Consider the following 24,521-nt stretch of genomic DNA (forward strand, 5'->3'; position numbering starts at 1 on the left):
AAGCCCCAGGGACTGGCTGGGGTGAATAAATGGGGCCACCCACCCCACCCCCGAGGCTGGAAGGGGTGACCCACATGACCTGAGTGCACTTGGCTTTGTCAGGAAGCTCTTCCCGCTTTCCCTGAAGAAGAGGTTTTAGTTACAGAAAGCACCCAGTGGTCCACGGGGCCAATCCTCTTCCAGACCCGGCCACGTTAATGTGAGACCTTCGCTCCCCGCCCACGTCTTGCGGGAGACCCACAGAGCCCCCCTGCCAAGTGGCCGGTTCACCCAAACAGATGCTGGGGCCCAGCGAGCACACGGGTGCGGCCAGGCTTCCCCACATCCTTCTGGCCAAGGCCACCTGCCAAGGCCACCGCCTTCCTAGTCCTTCCTCAAGGGCTGCGGAATGGGGTTTTCCAGTTCTGTTCCATTCCTTTTATCAGCTCGAGTTCCCCGTAGGGAGGAACTTCCCTGCGTCAACCAGGGCTCTCTGGGTCAACCCTGACCTGCAGCCCATCCGGGAAAAGTCAAACAGCGGCTGGTTTCAGAGGAAGAGGAGTCCACTACGTTGGGCTTGCGGGGGTGGGGGGGTAGCATTTAGACCTCTTGGGTGTTTTATATGCCGAGGGTCCTGGTGCATAGCATTTGCTTTCTGCGCATGCCCAGTCAGGCCGGCGAAGTCCTTTACCTTTGGCCTCTCTGTCCTCCTGACCTGGCCCTTGGTTTCTGTCCCCAAAGGATGCCCCAGGTTCACCTGGTGTGACTCGTGCTTGGGACCTAGGGCTGCGTCCCTCTAGGAGCTCATAGTGGGGGGTGGTAGGTAAGGCCCCAGTCAGGGCACTGCCCCCCAACTCCACTCACCATCAGCTTATCGGGAGCCTGCGCTCCTGACCCCATCTGTTCAGTGTCCTTTTCCAGGGACCCCAGCTGGTCCCTGGGGCCTTCGCGTGAGCAGTGTGGGGTCATGTGGACCTCTGTCCTGAGGTGGCTCCTGGCAGCCCGGCGCCGGTGGCACCGGTGAGGTGAGATGTCCGTAGCTCGTGCCTAGGAGGGGGTCAGCGCAGGTTTGGAGGACACAAGCCTGGTGGCCACAGCCCCTCCTTGAAAAGGAAGGGAACCGCAACCAGAAACCGGGCTTGCCCAGCCTTGTTCTGTGAGCGTGTGGGGTGTGTGTGTAAGAGAGTCGGGGGGCATAGTGTGTAGGGGTGCTGTGGTGTGCGGGGACAGTGGACACCCTGCAGCTGGCGGCCCTGCAGACCGGGCCGGGCCAGGAGAGACCAGGAGGATGGCCGAGGGATGGTCCTCCCAGCAGACGGGCTGGCCCAGGAGCCCCCGGGCGGCCTTGGCCATGGGGTTCACCCGCTGGGCCATGTCCTTGGGTGTCTGGAGCCTGCCCCCAGCCCCTCCTCCTCCGGACTGTTCCCAAAGGAAAGCCGGCTGCAAACCCCACATCTGAGCTCCGCTCTTTGCCTTTAACCCCTTCCTGCCCTGGGCAAGTCTTATAACCAGCCCGTGCCTCAGTTTCCTCAACGCTAATGGCCAATTAATTCCTCCCCGCCCCCTCCCGACCTCAGAAGGATCTGGCATGAGAACAAAGGGACAGTGTGCCCAGTGCCTGGTGTGGCTTTTGCACACGGATGCTCTGTAAAGCCAAGTTATCATTATAATAAAGCCCCAGCCTCCCTGGCAGGGCCTAATTAGAAGATGACGTTGAGAGCCGGTCTCCCGGCAGACAGGTGGGTTGTACCTCAGAAAGACTACGGCCGCCACCGGAGGGACCGGCGTCCCTCTTGCCTGGCTTGGTGGCCTGGGGTGATTTCGAGGCCATTCCGGCCTTGCCATGGCCTCTCTGGGCGCACAGTCTCTCTGCTCGTGAATCCAGGCCCCGATAGCCCGCAGACCTGGTGCCTGCCGTCCTGGTGCCTCCCCAGTTCGGGGTGGGGGTTGATTTGCGGCCCTCCCATCCCCCAAGATGGTCTTGAGGAGGGTGTGGAGAGAATGTTCCGGGTCAGAGCTGCCCTCTGTGCGGCTGCCAGGTGTCCCTGGCTCCCGGCCCAGGCCAGGCTGTCCCGAGGCTCCCGGTCGTGGTGGTTACAGAGATGCTCTGACAGGACTTGCGCCCGGGATAATTGTGGTCCTTTTCGCCCAAAAGAAAAATATCTCAAAAAGTACTGAACCTTCTGGGAGTGATCAGATCTCGCTTCGGGGCCATTTCAACCATGGTTCTCAAAAGAAAAAAGAAAGAAAGGGAAAAGAGACAAGGAAAAGCACACAGCTGACCCCAGCTCCCAGCCAGGGTCCTCCTGGGATGCCGGCGGCGGCACTGCTGTCCCCCCCCACCCCCCGTCTCTGTTCATCCCCCTCCCCCCGCAGCCGGCCTTGGTCCCAGCACAGAGGGGTCCTGCAGGCTGCGAGCCGCTGAGCCACGGCCCGTGTGCCCTCGCTCCGCAGGAGAAAGGCTCTTCCGCGCGGCTCCCCATCCCCTGCGGCCTGAGGGGGCCGGCCACACTGACACCAGCACCCGGGGACACATTGGCACGTCCTCCAGCTTCCTCAGGAACTTCATGCACAGGAAAGAGGGGCTGCGTGTCCCTGGGGCCCCAGCAGTCTCAGGCTCGTGGCCGCGGACCTGGTTGAGAAACGCAGGCTGAAGGCAGAGGAGCAAAGGTCATAGCAGGAGCTCAGCCCCGGGCCCGTCTCCCCGAATACAGAAAAGGGGGTTGATGCACCTGTAAAGCATCTTCAGCGCCCCGCTCCCAGCGCCCCAGGGGACGGACAGACGGCCACCCACCCAAGCGACGAGTGTTACAAGCATTGCAGTCCTCTCCGGAATGCTAGCCGCAGTGATGACCAGCGTCCGCGGGGGCGGGGCGGTCACGAGTGGGGTGAAAGCAACTGGCTCCCAGCCCCAAGCCCTGCCAAGACATGACCCTGGGCGGTCCGGTAATTCTTGGTTTGGGGCCGCCTGTGCCTTAATTCCCCGGCTCTACCTGCTAGAGGCGGGGAGCAGCCCCCCACTGACATGTGACAACCAGAGATGCTTGGGGACGGGACACTGTCCATGTCCCCTGGGGGCCAGAATTGTCCCCACTTGAGAACAGCTGTGGCAGACAAATCACTGGTTTTGTGTGAGCCTCAGTTTCCCTTTTAGTAAATGAGAGGACAGACAGTTCTCCCTCAGGCCTCCGGGGTGGGGGGCATGGTGGCGTGGGGTTCAGGGGGACCCTGCGCTGATGCTGGGAAAACGGAGCGCTCCCCGCTGGACGGCAGTGTTTCCAGGAGCCGGAGCACACGGCACTGTGTGGGCACAGGGACATCCTATTGTGGCTGCCCCAGCCTGGCAGGTGGCCCCTGTCATCAGTGCTCGCCGGACCGTCAGCAAAAGCTGCCGTGCCCACACGGGGTGCTGGCTGTTGCTGGGGGTTCTTTGAGCTGTGAGGGGCCACCCATGCTCCCCAAACTAACAGGCTAATCGGGGAGGCAGAGGGGGCACCCAGGGAAGGAGCTCAGGAGGGAGTATGGGTTGCCTAGAGTGGGGGCCACGGACCCTGCACATCTGCGGTGCCCAGGGCAGGCCTCTCAACATGCGTGCCAGGAATGAAGGGGTGCCGGGTGAGGAACACGGTCAGAGTGGAGGTCCCCAGGGTAGGTGTCCCTCCCCATGCCCCCGTTCACCTCCAGGGACTCAGGTCCCAGGGTCACCCTCTTCTTGCCCAGCAGGCCTTAATGGACATTCGCTGAAGCTGACACAGAGCCTCTCCTGTGGACTCAGGCCTGAAGGGCTTCCTGGAGGAAGTGTGGGAAGTCCGCGGGAAGGCTGTGGGGTGCTCTGCTGGGTAACTGTTTTGGGAGGCACTGTGTCCTTCTGCCCCAAATTCTTATGTTGAATGTGACTCAGAATGTGAGTGTCTTTGGACATAGGGTCTTTAAAGAGGTACTTCGGGTAAAACGAGGTCTTTGGGGTGGGCCTCACACAATCTGACCGGTGTCCTAAGAAGAGAAGGACATCGGGACACAGACAGGCTCAGAGGGAGGGACACATGAGGACAGAGGGCGAGCACAGCTGGCCACAGGCCCGGTTGGGCCTTGGGAGGAGCCAGCCCTGCGCACACCCAAGTCTCAGGACCTCCACGCTCCAGCCCCAGGAGGGAACAGACTTTCCGTGGTAAAGCCGCCCAGCCTCTCCTTTGTGGGGCAGCCCAGATGCGGAGCTAAGCTGCCTCTGGAGGGGGGCGGGGGGCGCTGGTCTGGAGGTGCGCTGGGGGGTCCCACGGATGGCAGTGGGGGGAAGCGACGTTCCTCCAGCTCTGGGAAGCCCTGCTCTTCTGACACAGTGACCCCCACTGTCCTCCCGTCTGAGAGGTGCCTGGTGTGACAGAAGGGACCGTGCAGGCTCACGGAGTCTCCAGGGGCTGCCGGGACCCCTGCTCTCATGTGGTCTTATGGTGCCCAAGTGGGACCAACTCTTTCCCTGAAGAAGGTCGCATCCCCCACACAGGGCTGTCTGGATGAGAGGGCTGGGTCCGCCCTGTCCCCTCCAAGCCTGAGGGTGCAGCAGGTAGTTCCCCGAAAGGGGAGCTGCCCAGCCTGTTCCCCAGAACCTCGCCACATCCTGACCCATGGCGTGCAGGGTGGGCGGGAGTCCAGCTGAGCTCAGGGCTCCCCAGGCCCAGGGCCACCCGTCTCAGCCTCTGCGGCTGAACATGGGGAATGTTCTGGTCGAGGCTGTGGGGAAGGCCTGTCTGAGAGCCCCCAAGGCCAGAGCCAGCACCCAGCGAACTCCCAGGGCAACGAACCTCCGAGGCCTCAAGTGGGTTGGGGGAGGGGCGCGCAGTCCATTGAGCAAAGATCCCCACACCTTCCTTGTGAGGGAAGTGCTATTATGTCCGGTTTCCAGGGCCAAGGAGATAAGACAGGCTGGAAGGTGTCATAAACCAGACCGAGGTCTGCCGGCCTGGGGCAAGCGGGGTGGGGGGGGATGAAGACTGGGGGACAGCGGAGCCACAGCGGGTCCGAGCCCTGGCCCCAACAGGCTCTCGACTCCATTCACCCCATGCCCTGCAGACCCCCTATGTGGCTGGGGGCTTGGGAGATGCCCTGGGGGACCTGGGGGCTATAGGCAGCACTGATCAGGGTTGGTGGGGTTCAAAGACGAGGTGAAACGGGACAGACCCTGGGGTCTTGGACCAGCGCTGGTGGGTGTAACCACACCTTCCCCCAGGCATTTTCCTTTGAAACGGAGCCTGATGCCTTTGAAGACACCTTGGCCCCCCATGGAGAAGGTGTTCTGAAGCCCGAGGCTGCTTCCCAGGGATGAAGCCAGCTTCAACACACCCCAGAGCCCCTCCATACCCTCCCCTCCTCGCCGGAGGGTGGGCCCCACCCCTGCCTGGCCCTGCTGGGCTCTGGTTATTAATGGGTATTTCTGTCCCAAACACCAGCCGGGCTGACCTACTCCTCCCTGTTGCTCTGGACACATTCACGCAGGGACTCCTGCCGACCCGCTCGGGACAACAGTGGGAGGGACTCAGGAGTCAAGGGTTCTGGGTTCGAGTCTAAGTTCTGGGCCCAAACCATCCCTATCCCAGCCTTGGGTTCCCAGTTGGGACAAGGGGAAGGTGCTGAGCGGTGTCAGCTGTCCCCCCCACCCCGCCCGCGACCCTGTCTTCCACTCAGACAGTAGGATTCCGTCTCTTCTAATCCCTCGAGGGCCACTCCCACCATGCGCCCCAACAGCCAGGCTTCGGGCTGTGGGATAACCTCGGTGCTTCTCACGCCCCTGACCTCCGGTAAGGCCCATCGTCCCCACCTCTCTACAGGCGCTCTTAATTTTAGGGGAAAAAAAAAAAGTCAAGAGAAAATAATGAAATCCTATTTTTACCAACGTCTGTGTGAAATTTCGACCCCTCACGTCCCGGCAGCCCAGCCGCCCTCAGGCAAGCTCAGATCCCATCACGAAACACCCTTGACGGTCCGTGCGGCGTGGAAATGGCGGTGCTACCAGACCCCGCGGCCCGGGCTTCCAGCCACACGTGCCCACCGAGGCAGGTGCGATGCCCTCTGGCTGGCTTGTCCCCTTTCCGGTAACTGCGCTGTGACCTCCTTGGTTTCCTCTGACATCCTGCGTGTCGTCTCCGCAGAACGATCTGAGGAACATCTGGGGCCTAAAAAAGGTCTGCCCCCTTCCCTCCCCCCTGCAGAGCCTCTTGTGAGGGAGGCCGCCCTCCCCGCTCCTGGCTGGCCTGTCCCACGGCTCCAGGTGACGCATCCGTCTGCCCGGGCCCAGGTGTGGCCACACGCTTCCCAGAGCACTGATCTTTACCAAAAACGGCTCAGACCCCCATCCTGGATGTCCGGGTCCTCGGCACGCTGCCCCCCGCTCCGACCCGCCCCCCCATCTGACTTATCTGGTCCCTATCCCTAAGCAAAGCATATTTCATCCAGAAGGTGTCTGACGTGTGCTTAGCCATCAGCACCCAGGAAGCCAGGATGACCAGTCGTGCCTGGGAGAGGCTGATAGGCTGGTGCTATTTGCTCCCCCATAGGGATTCCCTTTCCCCTTCTAGAATGGGAGGCCCAGCCCTGTTTTCTTGGCTCGTAGGTAGTGGCAGGGGTGAGGTCATCCTTGGAGCTCCCCAAGGAGAGGAGGGAGAAGGTGCTATTTAAACCTTATCAGATCCTTTCTGTTGGGCTGCTGGAAGGAATCTTCCAGGCCCCACCCACTTCCCAACTGCCTGCAGGGAACCGGTGGGGGGGGCAGCTGGGAGCAGTCATCCCCTCCAACTCCCAGGGACAGCCCCAGCCGCGAGGGGTGCCCTCCAGGTCTTCTGCGGATGTGGCCTTCCTGTCAACCATCTGCTAGGTTGGCTGCATCCAGTGACGGGGTGTCCGAAGTGAGCACGGGTGCCCGGGGGTTCCAGCTGGGAGAGAGGGGGTTGGGCATGGACCAAAGCTTTGGGTCTGCAGCTCTCCACCCCCAACCCTGGGACGGCCCATTCCTTGGCCTCACTGACCATCAGTGCCTGCATATGCAAGATGGGGCTGCTGCCGTCTGGTGGGGTACAAATGCAATGACATGGAAGCCCCGGCCCCTGTGGCTGGCCCAAGGCGGTGGTTAGCATGGGGACACTTCCCTTACAGGAAGGGTGCTGCGGACTGGCCCGCCGTGGGAGGCCGCCGGGGCAGTCCTGGCCAGGGACACACGGGAGCCTAGTGGACGGGTCCTGCTCATACTGGTGCTGTGGTCACAGCAGGGTGATCACGGCCAGCAGGGTCCAGGCCGGCCACTGGGCCCCCCGGGACTCAGGGCAATGAACCTTCCCCCCCTGGGAATGAGCCCTGCCTGGTAACTGGTCCCTAAGACCTTCAGCACTGTTTAGAAACACAAGCCACCTCCCCGCCATGGGGGGCCTTCCGTGACTAAAGGGGCTCCCCTACCCCAGAGGGAGTTCGGGGCCCTACTCATGGACAAGGGCAGGCTTGCTGCTGGAACAGCTGCCCTGGGACTTCTGGCCTCAGGTCAAGCTCCAACAGGCCCCCTGAGCAGCTGCTTCTCAGATGTTAACCCCCAGGAGGAACCACACGGGGCCTCCCCGCACCTGCGGGCCCGGCTCCAAGGAAGGGGGAGGAGGAACCTCCCAGGGGGCTGGCAGGGACTCTGGGGGCTCTTGCTCAAAAGAGGGGGGGACCAGCTGTGGCAAAGGCTGCCCCCAGGGATGGGTCCCGCTCCGTCCTATGGCCGTGATCCTGCTCACAACAGCCCTAACCCTTGGGTCCTTGGGTGACCTTCAAAGAGCTTTGAAGCCAGAGGCTACGGGGGGCATTTTCAGCAGGTCCAACTCTCTCTTTCTTTAGCGGAATCCGTGGGGGCGCCGAGTCGGTGGAGGGGCCCCCTTCCAGACGTCTTAGTGACACGCGAGGACACAGGGGTCCTGACTAGGGGTAGGACCTCCCTCTCATCCCCAGCGCCTGAGCACAGATCCCAAACGAGTCCCTGTAATTCCAGCACCCGGGGTCCGGCCTCTGCCTGCTCTACACGTAAAGCTTTATTGGAACCCAGTCATGCTCAACCATGCCTCCTCGTCCACAGTGTTCTGGAAACCAGCAGAGAAGCGGTGGCTGGTTTGGGGGCCGGGAATGGGTCGCTCCTTGGCCCTGGGCACATGCAGGGGTTCTGAGAAAACCTTCTGTCTGGGCAGGTTCTTGGGCTGCCGAGGTCAGTGGGCCCCATGCGTAGCCTGGACCCAGAACCTTCCCTCTGGTGAAGGATGTCCAGGTCTGCACTGCTGGTGGAGGGACCCCGGGACCCTCTGCGGGAGACGAGTCCAGGCTTCCCACCGCCCTCTGACTGAGCCTTCCAGAAGTACCCGTGGGATGAAGGAGAAAGGAATGAGCAGTGGAGACTCTTCCCTACTCAAAGCAGACACGCAGTCGTTTTGCTGACGTGAAGGCCGTTCCACAGTCCCAGCTTTTCCTTCTCTTGCTGCGGCCGCTGCAAGCCTCCTCCATTGCCATGAGCCCCCTCGAAGGCAGGGCCACTGAACCCAGAGACTAATTCCCCAGGCCTTGGCGACGAAGCAGATCCACGCCGTCTCAGCGGGCGTGGGGCTCTGTCAGGCGGAGTTGAAACCGTTTCTACCAACACCGGTCACTGGATGTCCCCCAGCAGCCACCCATGGCCCTGTGAGGACAGAAGCAGGGGGAGCTCTCGGGGACAGGGGCCTCTTGTAACCCCCGTGTTAGGCGCTCTGTCCTCCTGCTTTGCGGGCTGGAGCACAAGCACGCAGGCGACCCTCCCCTCCGTCTGGGTTTATGAGTTGGGATTGAGATGCTGAAAGAGAGGCCGCCGCTGAGACGGGGTGGGGACACCCCTACCCCTTGCCTCAGGCACTTTTTTAAAACCGTGGTAAGATATGGCTGAACAACACCATCTGAATGTTTTGTCCCCCCAAATTCATGTGTGGAAATCCTAACCCCCATGTAAGGGTCTTGGGACACGGGGCCGTGGGTGGTGATTAGGTCAGGAGCATGGAGCCCCCACGAATGGGATCAGTGCCCTTGGAGGGGACCCCAGAGGGCACCCCTTCCCGCACATGCAGACGCGGGGAGAGCTGCGCCTTCACCAAACACCGTTACGGGTCTTCTCCACTGCTCCCAGGGGGTCGTTGAGCAAAGTGTCCACACGGCTGTGTGTCCATCTCTGGGATGTCGTCTTGCACAATCGAAGAACTTGGGGGACGGCCCCGCTGCTTCGGGGAACTGTTCCTAAACTGCCTCCTGGCGGTCTGAGCACCATGGCAGAGGCCCCAGGGAGGTCAGAATCGCTGTGGGACTCTGGGAGCCTTGGTTTTTTAAATGAAAGCGTGATGTCATGGTCCCCACCAGGCCACTGCCCCTCGCTCTGCACCGCCGGGTGCCCACACGCACGCAGCCCGCCCAGCGCCCGCTGCGCTCCCCTCCTGCTCCCTCCCTGAGACCCCACTCAGGACACCGCTCGTCCCCGCAGGCCCAGGTCCCCGCGCCCCCTTCAACGCGCCGGTGATGGCCAGCGGTCATCCCGAGGGAGCACGGCGAGTAGGGTTCAAGAACCCAGACAACTCTCAAGTCTTGCCTCAAAGCCAGGTGACATGTGGGGGGCATCCAGGCCACTTTGGACAGAGGGGGACACAGAATGTCAGGGGACAGGCTTGGGGACCTTCTAGCCACAGACCAGCCAGGTAACTGCTGCTTCCTTCGGGCAAGCTTGCTGCGGACGGGGTCCCTTCCCAGTTTCCGGACGCTGTACTCACTGCTCTTACCTGTATCCCCTCTCCTGATTCTCAAAGCGACCTTTTTAAAAGTTCCCATTATGATGCCTTCATGACAGATGGGGAGTTTGGGAGGTAGGAAATCCCCGGTTGTGGCCGGTGTAACTTGGTATCGGTGGCTTCGACCTCAGGCCCATGGGACCCTGGGACCTGCCTCCCTGACCACGACGCTCGGCTCCCTGCCCCCAAGCACCCGGCCGAGGGGCACACTAGCTCTGGACCCGGCAGGCGGAGCTGGCCCGGAGAGGGGTTTCCACAGAGCAGAGCCCTCGAGACCCGACCCAGCCCCGGAACAGGATGAAGGCACCGTCCTGTCCCACATAAAGCTCCTTTTGTCAGATTCCTTGGCTCTGGCCGACATTCCAGTCCCGTATCAGGCTGCCGATAAGGAGACACTTCAGGTCGCTCTTTGTGCTTTGTTTTGTCCCTGTGAGGAGAGTGAGTTTAAATGACGCCCATTGATCTGCACACTGGGCGTTGAGGGGCCCCAAAGTGTGGGGTGAGGTTTTGTTGAGTCGCGTGATGTGGGGGGCGAACTAGATTCCCCGTCCCCGCAAGCCTCTCCGGAGCAGCCGCTCTTTCGAAAGCTGGGGGGAACCCGAGCGGACGCCTTCTGTCCCCTGCTCACACCCGGGCCCCAGCTCCCTGCCTGTGGTCTGGCTTCCCTTCTGAGAACACCAAGCACCACCCCACAGGGAGCCCCGTCCCCCAGCCGAAGCCCCCCCTGTGGCGGGAGGCACCAGGCCTCCTCCGTGCTCGCTGTGTGCACCCCTGCAGGCAGCTCCTGGCCAGGGCTGCCTGGCTGGGCGCTTGCTTCACTCCGTGTGGGAGGCCCGCCCGGCCCGTCCACAGGCCCGGGGCAAAAGTCCCAGCTGTTAGGACATTTTTCTTATGCTGGTGGGGTTGAGGGAGGACGGGGGAGGCAAGGCAGTGCTCCCAGGAGGCCACAGCCACTGATCTGGAGCTCACGGGGCGGGGGGGGAGGGGCACGCTCCGGGCTCCAGAGAAAGCGGTCGCTACGCTGACCAGGCTCGGAAGAGCGTCTGTGCCTTGAGCAAGAAAAGCAGGAAAGCAAACTGCAGAATGGTAGGCAGGAGTGAGCGACGTCTGGGAAGGACCCCCAGCAGGGCCCCAGCATCGCACTCCCCCATGCCTGTGCCTCTGGAGGCGGGGGGAGGGGGGGGCGGGGGGGGGCTGCCGATGGCTTCCTGAGCCGAGTGGGAGCATGGACTGGGGTTTTTTGGTTTTCTCTGCTTCTGGGTTGCTTGAACTTCTCAAAACCCACATGCATCACTTCCGATTTTTTTTTTTTTAAGTTGCAAAACAGACAGACAAAGGCATCCCCAAGGTACAAGAAAAGCTTCTGTGGCAGCTCTATGGGTGGACCGGGTTTAGAAACGCCCACGTTACATCCCAGAGCTCGGACCTGGCCCAGGGGAAGCCATGGGGCTGGCAGGCAGGTGGACGGAGGGAGGGTGTCTGGCCCGGTTTGCAGACAGGAGGTCCCGGAGCCAGGTCTGGCCGCCCTGCGTCCCGGCAGCGTGGTCCTCCTTGGTAGACAGAGCGGGAGCACTCCCACTCCGGTCCACCGCAAGTCCCGCCCCACGGTTAGGGCACCTTAGACGCCTGCCTGGCCCGAGAGGCCCTTGGCCCTGCAGTAGCCATGGTAGGCAGCGGGGCAGCTCTGCCCTCCTGGACACGGGGAAACCTCAGAGCTGTCACCAACGCCATGTCACCCAGGAGCAGGGCACGCCGCGGTCCCTTGCTCCCCGTCCAGGTCCCTGCTGCTCCAGCTGCCAAGCGCTCCCAGATGTCCCTTCTCCAGAGCTTCTGGAGGTGACACTCACTCCCAGCAGGGCACAGCCAGGGACTTGCCCCCACTAAAACCGCCAGCCCCTCGCCCCCAGGAGCCACAAGGCTCCGTTGTCTGGCCCCCTTCCTCCGCCTCTCGTGCGCTGTCTGTTTCCTGGGGCGCCCGTCCATGGGCGCCGGCCCCGCCTCGGCTCTGCACCCGGGCAGTGGTCCAGGGAAGCGGACGATGAGAGTCGAGAGCGAAACCCCCACAGATGGCGGGGAGGACCCCGCACGGGCAGCCCGGAAGACGGATGGTGGCCCTTGCTGGTGGAGGGCCTTTGCCCGGCAAGCTGGGAGGGGGGAGGAGGAGGGCTGCGGCGTGGGTGAAAGGTCCCCGGGCCGGAGAGGAGAAGGGGTGTGGGGTGGCCATCGGACGGACCGCACGTGCGTGGCAACGGCTTCGAAGAGGACAGCTGACCGTCTCAGACGTGCTCATCAGCCCCTTAGAGCGACTGCTCGGAAGAGCGTCCACACCCGCGGCCGGCGGGGCCAGGGCTCCGGACCTGGGGCTACAGGCGCAGCGTGTGGAGTGGGCCTGGGGAGCGAGAAGGGATGGGTTCCCTGCACGCCCCGGCAGGACATGGGCCGCTCGGGGGTCAGGGCCAAACCTAACAGAGAGTCTGGAGCCCGTCACACTGGTGCATCTTTTTGAGGGACCTGGGACCTGCCAGCATCAGCCGCCCCCAAAGAAAAGGACCCGCTCTTGTGCCTGCCCCTCCTTTCCGGGAAGTCCAAAGCTCCAGGCTCGGTGGGCATCTCTGGGGTTTGGAGACAGCGTATTGGGTGCCTTGGAACATGACTCTGACCCACCTGCCGGGGGTGGACACTGCCAGGGCAGAGCGAGCCCCGGGGAGAGAAAGCGCGACAGCGGGCTAGACTGCGGCACGACGGTCCTCCTGCTCCGCGGGTCCCGGGACTCGGCCAGTTCCTGTTCCTCCAGCGGCTGTAACTGAGGGAGCAGAAGGTGTCAGGCGAGCCTCCAGCAAGACCCAGCAGGCGAGTCCAGAGCAGACCCCCAGAGCCCCAGAGCCAGGCCACTCAGGCTGGCGCAGAGAACTGCCCACTGTTCCAAGGGCAGCAGGGGGGCAGGAGGCATGGGTGTGTGGTGGGGCCTCGGGAGGGTCAGGATGTGGCCATAGGACGCAGCCAGCGGATGGGAGAGCCCTCCTGCGGGCTGTCATCCACCACAAAATTCTGACACCCACCACGACGTGGCATCCACGATCCCAGAGGACATGGCGCTTCTGGAAGCAGCCGGAGGGAAAAGAGCCACATTCTGTATGATTCCAAGTGTACGGACTGTGCAGAAAGTACAAATCCACGCGGGGAGAAAGCAGCTGCTGGTCGCCTCGATCCGTGGGGAGGGCAGGGGGACTGGAGGGGTCAGCCAGGGTGCACATTTCTCTCGGAGGTGATGGAAACGTTCTCAAGTGGCCCCGGTGTACACACTGAATATATTGAAACTGAGTCTGCCAAAAAGCGTGCTGCGTGGGTCCGCCGTACGGCACGGCGCCTGGGTTGTGTTCTCTCCCCGACCGGTTCCCCTCGTGACTCTGTGCTGCCAGGGGGGCCTGGATCCCCCCGGACTGGAACCCGGGCCTCGGAATGACCACCCACTGCTTCTCCTGCAGGGCCTGGCCCTGACCGTTCTCTCTCCATCCCACGGACAGCTCTGCGTCAGGCCTGGGAAGTGGAAGGACAGGATTCCAGCCCCGGTTCCCGCTGCTGGCTGTGTGACCTTGGGCCAGCTACTGCACCTCTCTGGTTTGTCCTGTCTGTCTTCACCGTGAGTCACTGGCAGTGCCCACGGTCTAAGACCATGGGATTGGACTTGAAGGCTTTAACCATTTATAGGTCTGTGCTCTGTCTGTGGGTCTGCTGGGAAATAATGAGAATATGTTATGAAAATTCCATTTCTCTTTGCTTTCAGAATTTCTGGTTTGTAAATGAGTAAGACATTTGCCAGTCCCTGTCTCCACTTTGAACGGCTGGGAGTGACTTTCAAGGAGCGCACGGAAGAGACGGGTCGCGTCCCTGAGCAGCTCTCCCCTGCGACACCCTCAGTCTCCAGAAAGGGACAGTGCCCGTGTGTGTCCTGGGAGCCTGCCCCCTCCAGCCCAAGCCCTGACTGCTCAGCCCTTTCCCCGCTGCAGGCCCCGGGGCGCTCACAGAGGGAGAGGGGGAGAAAGCCTGACGTTGTGGGAAAGTATTTTGAAACCAACACAGAATCATCATGTTTATCCCTTGTTGCTTTTCAGAAACACGGCTGCCCGTCGGGGGAGGGACCCGATGAGCGGAGAGCAGCTTCTCCTCTGGGTTTTGCTGAATAGAGTACAGCTCCCCGTCCCTTCCCGGAGCTTGGAAGCCAGGATGCAGGGATGAAGGGGGGCGCCCTCCACGCGCCCCAGACCTGTTCCTCCACCTGCTCGATTGTTCCCCTCTAACCTCCTTCAGCTTCTCCAGGGCTGTTTCCTTTGGACACACCTCACCCTTGAAGAATTTATGACAAAATTCATGCAGCAGGAGCCAGGCTGAAGGGGGCGGCGGGCAAGGCAGGCTGCAGACTTTGCAGAGCCCGGTGCCAAATAAAATTGCGGTGTTACTTGTTCAAAACATATTGAGAACTCCAAGAGGTGGCCAGCAGAGCTTTAAACCAAGCCTGGGGTCTGGGTACGCGCACCCCGGGGACAGGCTGTAGGTGTGGCAGCGTTAGGAGCAGAGGGAACAGAACAGACAAAGCCGTGTTCGTGTGTGACCCTCCTGTGGGGATGGGCACTCGTCATACTTCCGTCCACCTGCTTGCCGAGGCGCGCCCCTCGGGGAAGGCACAGATGCCCCTCCCGGGCTGTGTAAGCTGCACGAAGCCACACCACGGGAAGGGCTTGGACAGACCTCATTGGGAGTTACAATAGAGCTGGGCTGGGGACATGATTCAAAGTCAGTTAATGAGGCTTAAATAGAGTTACCAGCCTTTCCTGCTCGGCTTCGATGAGATAAACATGTTTTAGAACACGTAATAAAAACAGATTTCTTTTTTTTTTCCCTTCTAACAGTTTGAGGAGCAGAGACAAATGCTCCACGAACAAATCAATTAAAAAATGGGCAGAGAGGGATGCCTGGGTGGCTCCGTGGGTTAAGCCGCTGCCTTTGGCTCAGGTCATGATCCCAGGGTGCTGGGATCGAGTCCCACATCAGGCTCCTTGCTCAGCAGAGAGAGAGAGAGAGAGGAAGAAGCAGGCTCCCCGCCAAGCAGGGAGTCTATTAAAAAAATGGGCAGAGGACCCATGTAGACAGTTTTCCAAGGAAGGCGGACAGAGGCCAACAAAACCATGAAAAGATGTCCAGCATCACTCGTCATCAGGGAAATGCCACCAGCTCACACCGATCAGAAGGGCTAGTATTAAAAGGACTAGAACTAGCAAGTGTTGGCGAGAATGCGGAGGAAGGAGACTGCTCGTGTACTGTCGGTGGGAAGGCAAACTGGTGCGGCCGCTGGGGGATGCAGGAGGGAGGGTCCTCAAAAGATTAAAAATAGAACTACCACGGGATCTAGCCATTCGACTTCTGGGTATTTACCGAAAACACGAATTCAAAAATACATTGCACTCTCGTGTTCACTGGAGCATTATTTACAATAGCCAAGATACGGAAGCAGCTCAAGTGTCCAGCCAAGGACGAGTGGATGGAGAAAGTGTGGAAGGTGTGTGTCTGTGTACATACACACGAATGAACCTGTATAACGGAATATATATGTGGATAAGGTGTGGAATGTGTGTGTACATACATATGAATGTACAACGGAATATATATGAATATGTCAATGGAATATTACTCAACCATTAGTGAACGGTTGAATAATAAATAATGAATGCTTTCTGGTTCCATACAAATTTTAGGATTATTGTCCCAGCTCTGTGAAAAAAGCTGATGGTATTTTGATAGGGATTGCCCTGAATGTCTAGATTGCTCTAGGTAACAGACATCTTCACAGTATTTGTTCTTACAAATCACGACTTGGAACATTGTTCCACTTCTTTGTGTCTTCCTCATTTCTTTCTTGAGTGCTCTGGGGTTTTCAGAGTGCAGACCCTTTGCCTCTTTGGTTAGGTTTGTTCCGAGGTATCTTATGGATTTTGGTGCAATTCTAAATGGGATCGGCCTCTTAATTTCTCTTTCTTCTGTCTCATTGTTAGTGTATAGAAATGCAGCTGATTTCTGTGCATTGATTTTATATCCTGACACTTTGCTGAATTCCTGCATGAGTTGTAGCAATTTTGGGGGTGAAGTCTTCTGGGTTCTCTACATAGAGTATCACGCCACCTGCGAAGAAGGAGAGTTTGGCTTCTTTGCCGATTTGGAGGACTTTTCTTTCTTCTCTGATTGCTGAGGCCAGGACGTCTAGCACTGTGTTGACCAGTGGTGGTGAGAGTGCACAACCCTGCCATGTTCTTTACCTGAGGGGGGAAAGCTCTCAGTTTTTCTCCATTGAGAAAGACCTTGAAAACTCAGAGGACTGTGGAAAAAGAAAACCAAAACTGGTAGCATCACAATTCCGGGCTTCAACCTCTATTACAAAGCTGTCATCAAGGTAGTATGGTACTGGCACAAAAACAGACACACAAATCAGTGGAACAGAATAGAGAGCCCAGGGGCGCCTGGGTGGCTCAGTGGGTTAAAGCCTCTGCCTTCAGCTCAGGTCATGATCCCAGGGTCCTGGGATTGAGCCCCGCATCGGGCTCTCTGCTCTACGGGGAGCCTGCTTCCTCCTCTCTTTCTGCCTGCCTCTCTGCCTACCTGTGATCTCTGTCTGTCAAATGAATAAATAAAATCTTAAAAAAAAAAAAAAAAAGAATCGAGAGCCCAGAAATGGACCCATAACTCTATGGTCAACTAATCTTTGACAAAGCAGGAAAGAATGTCCAGTGGAAAAAAGACAGTCTCTTCAATAAATGGTGCTGGGAAAATTGGACAGCCACATGCAGAAGAATAAAAGTGGACCATTTCCTTACACCACACACGAAAATAAACTCAAAATGGATGAAAGACCTCAATGTGAAACAGGAATCTATCAAAATCCTAGAGGAGAACATAGGCAGTGACCTCTGTGACCTTGGCCACAGCAAATTCTTGCTAAACATGTCTCCAAAGACAAGGGAAACAAAAGCAAAAATGAACTATTGGGAATTCATCAAGATTAAAAGCTTCTGCAAAGCAAGGGAAATAGTTGACAAAATCAAGAGACAACTGACAGAATGGGAGAATATCTTGCAAATATCTTATCAGAGAAAGGGCTAGTATCCAAACTCAGCACCCAAAGAACAAATAATCCAATCAAGAAATGGGCAGAAGACATGAACAGACATTTCTTCAAAGAAGACATCCAGATGGCCGACAGACACATGAAAAAGTGCTCCACATCACTCGGCATCAGGGAAATACAAATCAAAACCATAATGAGATCCCACCTCACACAGGTCAGAATGGCTAAAATTAACAAGTCAGGAAATGACAGATGCTGGTGAGGATGCGGAGAAAGAGGAGCCTCCTGCACTGTTGGTGGGAATGCAAGCTGGTGCAGCCACTCTGGAAAACAGCATGGAGGTTCCTCAGAAAGTTGAAAATGGAGTTACCCTATGATCCAGCAATTGCATTACTGATATTTACCCTACAGATACAAACATAGTGATCCGAAGGGGCAGGTGTACCCGAATGTTTATAGCAGCAAAGTCCACAATAGCCACACTGTGGGAAGAGCCCAGATGTCCGTTGACAGATGAATGGATAAAGAAGATGTGGTATATATACACAATGGACTATTACTCAGCCATCAAAAAATGAAATCTTGCCAATTGCAATGACGCACATGGAGCTAGAGGGTATTATGCTGAGCAAAGCAATTATATTATCAGAGAAAAGCAATTATATGATTTCACTCATATGTGGAATTAAAGAAACAAAACAGAGGAGCGTAGGGGAAGGAGGAAAAAAATAAAATAAGATGAAATCAGAGAGGGAGACAAACCAGAGAGACTTTCAACTCTAAGAAACAAACTGAGGGTCACTTGGGGGATGGGGTAACAGGGTGACCAGCATTAAGGGGGGCATGTGATGTGATGAGCCCTGGGTGTTCCGCAAGACGGATGAGTCACTGAACTGTACCTCGGAAACTAATATATACTATTTGTTAATTAATTGAATTTAAATTAAGAAACAACAAAACAAAATTTAGCTTTTAAAAACTACAAATAAGTGTTTATAGAAAATTTGGGTCATGCTGTCTATAAAGCTTTTTTTCACAGACCATGAAAACCTTCCTATATTAAATATTCTTCTGCACCATTTTTTAAAGCCAACAAGAATTTAAATACATATTTGAAAGGAAAAAATAAATAAATATTCTTCTGCATCATTTTGGATGGCTACAAACTATTCTATTATATGAATTTACCATAACTGATTTAATCGGTATCCAATTATGGTTGGTTTTCAATTCTTTATAACCTTTTTTATTGCAAACGTTTGATTTTAATAATTCCTGAATGAATTTGTTTAACTTGGAACTTCTGCAAAATAAAGGAATTTTAGGAGAAAAGGGAATATTTTGGCAGCACTCGATGGGATCCACGGTCACGGAGAGTCCCACATAGGAGGAGTTCAGGACGCACAGAGCACGCTGGTTGTGGGACATCACGGCTCCCTGCCCACATGCGTCTGGGAAACAGCGTGACTGAAGGAGAGACAGGGAAGCCTTGGCCTTGGGGTCTTTCTCCTTGACACTGGGGTCAACCTACCGATTCTCTCTTTCTTCCCCTGGTGCTCAGCTGTTCACTCGCCATTCTGAAGGACAAATGCTTGCCTGCTGTTCCCCCGTGACTCCTGTTGCTCGCCATGTCTTGACCGCAAACATCCATGGACACGTCACCCTACGTTGGGTCATTCCACCTTCGGTTTTTACCCACTGACCTTGTTGACGACATGACTTCAGTGCTGTTGGTGTTCAGCCGGACAAAGCTATAAGAATGTGCGGCTTGTAGGGGAGACCACTGGGATACACACACACGCACCACGGCCTGCCACTGACCTCCGTAGCCAGACCTCCGTCGCGGGGAGTGGGCTGGGCACGACGGCGTCTTTGCTCGGCTCGGCTGTCTGCTCAGGCGAGGAAGAGAAGGGACGCGGTGTTCAGCACTGGTTCAGGGGAGATGCGGGCTCCATCCAGACCGAAGTGGGTCTCTGTGCCCCCGGCGCTGGGCGCCGTGGTATGACTCCGCAGGGCTGCCCGTGAATCCGCAGAATTACATATGGAGCCCAAGTTGAAAGTCTGCAGTTAATCATCAACTTTGTCCTCTTAGAGGAGAACCTCAGTCTGCCCAGGAAGACAGTATTTTTTATTTTTATTTAAGAGTTTTTTTTAACAGTAAGAAGGCTTAGAATTACGTATGGAACTAATGGAGTGAATCAACATATTAGTATTGGGGTGTTAAGTTCACAACAAACACACTGGGCAGGCTTGGTATTTAAAGTGTTCGGAATGCTAAGAGCAATTGACCCGTTATAGTAATGGTCAGATCGGCCTTGTGATTTGGGCTTAAATTGCGTCATTAAATAATTGGTTTTAGATGTGTGATTTCATTGGAAAAGCAGGAGAGCATTTTGCTAAACCTGTACACGATATCGGGAAATTCACTCAATATTCACCCCGTCCAAACTCTGTTAGATGTAGTGACCTCGGCACCAGGAAGCTTTATCTTCTTGGAGCCATTAGAAGTAACGTACAAAAATATAATACGTTCACGATGTAGCTTAAAATGTTTAAGGGACTTGGACTTCCGACGTCTGTAAATACGACAGATACTTTGGGGAATTTTCGTAGTTCAAACTGAGTTGCTCCAATACGGATCAGATGAAGCCCCCGGAAGTGATCTTAAATCTTAAAATTTCCTGAGTTTACAGTAAAATGATTGGATCTGTAGATCGAACTTCAAAATCTAAGGAAAACCGGACGTTAAAATGTGAAACAATATATTTGATATTAATCTAAGATTTTAAAAACCACCCATGGTCTTTGTTGCCACAAAAACACGTCTCAAGGACATCCCACGCCTCAGTGACGGTTTTCCTCAGCCCCGCGGCTTTCAGACCTCGCGTCCGGGATGGGTTCTCCCAGGGTGCACCCTGCTCGCGGCCGTCGCACTGCCTCTCTGCCAGGTCACCGCTCATCGGACGGAGTTCCGTGGGCATTGGATGGTTCCCTGCATTTTCGGGTGGAAAATATGGCTAAAGGTTGGATGCCTTTAAGACCGTTCTGTGAGATAACAGATATTTTCTCCAGATCCGCCTGGTTCTGATGCCTCATCCTGCCTGGAAGTCTGGCCGCCGGGAGGAGGGTTAGTACCTCTGTGCTCTGCACCTGGGCGGAAAGTCCTTTCTAGGGGTAAAGCGGATGCACTTGTTAAAACTCAGGAATGTTTGCCACGAAGTGACTCGCTTGGGTGTTTTTCACTGAGATGTTTCTTGCCGCATTCGAGTGTGAGTGTTCGAACTCGAGGTCTTTATTTGGGGGAGAGGAAAAGACGGCAGCAAACACGAGTTCGATGAACCAACAGGCGGGCGGCCTTGCTCGCCCCGCGTCAGTGATGGAGACTCCCAGGAAGGCAAGGAACGGGAGCGCTGGTTCCCGCGGATGCTATCTGAGCATCAGGACAAGGGGGGCATCCGTTCACCTGGGTTTCCAGCAAGACTGGGACGTTCTCCACACCCTGCAGCTGAGCTGTGAGAAGCCCCTGGAACCCTTGCCCTTGGCCGTCTCCTCCGGCTCTCCCCACCACCAAGGCCCGAGGGGATGGCTCCTCTCCTGCACGCCCATTACCCCTGCGGAGAAGACAGAGCCAGGGCAAGTCTGTCTGGCTCCGTTACCTGAACGCCGGCTCCCACCGCAGGGAGGGATTTCCCCGGAGAAGCACCCTCCCTCCCCGACCATGAGTTTGGCCTTGCTCCAGGGGCTGCAGAGACCGGGCTCCAGGGTCCCCGGTGTCAGACACCTGAGGCTGTGTCTTGTCCTCTGCGGCCGTGTGACCTCAGCCAGGCTCAGCTTACCCGGCCTGGATTTCTCTTCCGGAACCAGCCACGGTAACAGCCTGTACCCCTCGTCTCGCTCACCCCGCACCCCCACTTGGGGGGAGCCCTTGCCGGCTCCACCTGCGAGCCAGACGGCAGCCCGGTCTCGCACCATCCTTACCGCCGTCCGACCCTGGGCCCCGCCGCCAGCCTCATGCAGACACGCACCGTAACCGCCCCCGCCCGCCCTGCCACGTGCCAACCCTTTGTAGAAGTGAGTCTCCATTCTCTGCCTGCTCAGAGCCCCCCAGTGGCTTCTACCTTCACACAGGGCCATTGCGAACCCCCTTTCCGTGGCTTACACAACCGCAGACCCATTGTTCTCACCCCGGGTGGCAGCGGGCCCCCGAGTCTGGTGGAGAGCCCGCACGCGCCTTCCTGAGACCCGCTCCCAGGGATTCCGGCTCGGTCAGTCTGGGTCGGCCGAAGCCCCCCTGGTCCTTGCTCCGAGATGCGTTCCTGCGCGGTCATCCGTTCCACGTGCCCCACCCCCGCACCCCCCGCCCCGGGACCCACAAACCCCAGTGTTCTGTCACTTGCAGGGGCTCCTCCTCTTGAATCTGGCCGCATGACGCCCTTCAATCTACAGGTGGTGCCCAAAGTGGCGTTTGCTGGCATAACGAAGCCGTATGAAGACCCGGCCCCCGTGAGCGCCCTAGCCTAGCACATAGGAGTGTCCGCTGCCCTGCCTGTCAGCTCCACGGCACAAACTCCCAGACAGGCCACAGGGGGCAGAGAGGCCCCAGGACCACCTGCACAGAGAAGCCTGGCCTCCCGGCTGGCCCAGCACAGCCACACCAGGGACCCAGCCCTGGCACACCTGCTGAGGAGCCCAGACCAGACTGCAGACTCCTGAGATGACAGAATGGCTTTGCTCCATTGTCTCCCTCTGTGGCCTCTCAGCCCGGCCCCGCTGCCCTCCAGCAACACTGGCCTTTTCACTGTTTCTCAGTCACTATCCGTGTGCTCCTGCCTCTGGCCCTTTGCACTGGCTGCTCTCCAGCCAGAATTTACCCTCCCCCACCCGCCGCTGGGGGTCTTCCCTCACCTCTTCAGGTGTCTGCTTAAATCTCACCTGAACATCCAGTTTAAGCACTGTGACCCTTCCCAACGGTCCCTCTCCCCCTCCAGCTTCCTCTTTGTCAAAGGACTTTCTCCGTCTGATTCACTGATTCATTACAGATTCACTGCTGGACTGTGTGTCGGTCTCGCCCGTGAGAATGAGAGTTCTGGGAAGGGCCGGCTTTCTCGGGGCTCTGCTGGCACGCAGCAAGAACATGTTTGGGGGCGAAAGGAAGAAGGAAGGCTGACCTGCAGGTGGTTCTAGGAGACACCTGGCAGGCTGCCCGTCACAGCCCTGTAATTTGAAGTCCCGGTTCCATAGATGCCCTTGTCTAATGAGCAAGGCAGGCCGCAGGGCAGCTGAGACCCAGGGCAGGGAAGGTGGAGAGGAGGGGAGAGAGCACTGAAGGTGGCTGAGCTCACCTCGATTTTACGTGGGCCTGGCCCGGCCCCAGACCCCGGGCCTCGTCCTGAGTGATGGAGGAGGCCGCCTCCCTGTCCTTGCAAACCCCCGGCTTCTCTATCACACCGGCTTGTGGACTGGGGTTCAGGACTGACAGCAAGAAGAGGAAAGCCCCCTCCCAGCAGGATCAAGCGCCCCCTCCCAGCCCCCAGATCTCTGCCGTGCAGACGAGGCTCGGCCCTGACACGTTCAGGGGGGTTGGGACTTCCTGGGAGAGCACCAAGCACGCTCTCGACTTCTGGAGCTGCAGTTCTCAAACCTCGTGCCCAAGGAACCCCTGAGGTTGTGTTCATACACAGATGCCTGGGCTCTCCCCGATTCTCATTCCGAAGGCCTGGGCCCAGGGGTGTGCATACCCTAAACAAACTCCCGGGGAATTCGGAAGCTGCTGTTCCCTGGACCACCCTTTGAGCTCAGCTAGTCCTTTGGAACCCACAGCAGCAGGAGGCAAGGAGCCAGGAGGCCCTCCAGTTCCTCTGCTCGTCCTCCACGGGTCTGACCTCCCTTTATGAAGCAGACCCGGCTTTGGATTCTTCTTTCAGGGCCCATGCACAGCTGTCTGCCCCATGCTCTCCCCAGCGGAGACTCACCAAATATCAGAGGGGTGCAGAGAAGGGCCTTGGGGTCTTCTCCTTGTCCCCCAACACCCTCAGCCCGGCAGAGGAGCAAATGGAGTGTGGGTCAAAGCGATGGAAATGGAGAGAGTCCTCTTGGAGATGGGGAGGACGGGACAGGGAGCTCGCGGTGAGAAGCCAGAGCACCGTCCCGCGGCTTCTACTGGGTGAGTCCTGTGCTCTGCCTCTGGCTGGGAACTGGAGGCAGGTCTGCGTTTGTCTGAGCGACCTCGGGACTTAACATGGGCCACAAAGTCCGCACTGGATGGGGTCTTGGAGGGATAGATGGACGGATGAGTGGATGGATGGATGGATGGACGGATGGTTGGATAGACAGACAGATGGATGGACGGATAGATAAACAACCTTTATTTTTCTGGCTGGAGGTTTAGATTCAGTACTCCCCACAGACTTATTGCCAGTGCTGCTCGTCTGGTTTCCATCCCTTTAGAGGCAGAACACTCATTGTGGAGACAGCTAAGCTAGGAAGGAAAGTGGGAGCGTTTGGCAGGCGAGACAGGAAAGAGAAAGGGATTGGGCGGGGGGGAGACGGGGGAGCCATCGCCGGTGGAGAGAGCGGGGAGATGGGGGCAGAGAAACTAGGTGAAGTAAACTGAGTCTGGCGGCTTTGAAGGTTTACCCAACTGCAGGCCCAATTACTTCTAATAACACCTTGCGGCTCCTTGGCGCCTTTCTCCTGGGAGCTCAAAGACTTTTAGGGCTCAGTGAAGCTGCTCACAGGCCACGGAGGGCGATGCTATTATTATCTTCATCACCGCTTCAGAGGAGGATGGTGAGACCCAGAGAAGGGGAGCGGCGGCGGTGGGGGGGGGGCAAGGTCACAGGCAGCCCTGGAGGGTCGGAGCCCAGGGACACAGGGCGACACGCCCTCCGTTGCATCTGCCTCCCTGGTGAGGTGTTGCGTGTGCTCTGCCTTGCCCCTGCACTCAGAGAGGGTCCACCCCTGCCTTCATAAGAAGTAGTATGTCACCAACTGTCACAGCATATTGCGAGGTCCCAGGGGCCACCAGCCTTGCTTCTAGGTGGATGGTGCCCTGACTCCTGGGGAAGGGGGACCTCGCCTAAGTCCCTCCGGGTGTCCAGGCTATAAGGGGTGGGCGTGAAGCCCAGGATCTGGAGGCCAAGCTTTATCCTGGGGCAGAAGGAAAACCACTTCGGGCCACACAGTGTCCCAGAGGAACCGCGGGGTGGGGGGCCCCCTCCTCTCTCTGCACTGCTCCCTACCTGGGGCATCCTCTTCTGGTCACTTCCACAGCCCTCACTGCCCCCGGGGCTCAATCCAGTCCCTGTTCTCACCGGGCAGGACCCGGGGGTCTGCAGGGCACGAGGTGGGCGGGCTGCATTCCTCAGGCTTGAGTCACAGCGTTAAACTGTCAAATAAAGCAGTCCCCTCCCTCAAAAAAACAATCCCTAGCACCGCAGCCAAGAATGTACCTAAAAGGGCGTGATTTCTTGGCTGCCTCCCTCCCGAAGTACCCTTTGTACCTTTATTGAAATGAGAAAAATGCCGAGCATTCTGGAGCTGCCCTGGCCTCGGGGGAAGTCCTGTGCAGACCGGCAGGGGCGAGGCAGCTAATCACCATGGCCTGGGGCCACAAGTCC

This window comes from Mustela putorius, unplaced genomic scaffold (genome assembly GCF_011764305.1).
Source record: "Mustela putorius furo isolate JIRA1106 unplaced genomic scaffold, ASM1176430v1.1 tig00000765_pilon_pilon_pilon, whole genome shotgun sequence".
Lineage (NCBI taxonomy): Eukaryota > Metazoa > Chordata > Mammalia > Carnivora > Mustelidae > Mustela > Mustela putorius.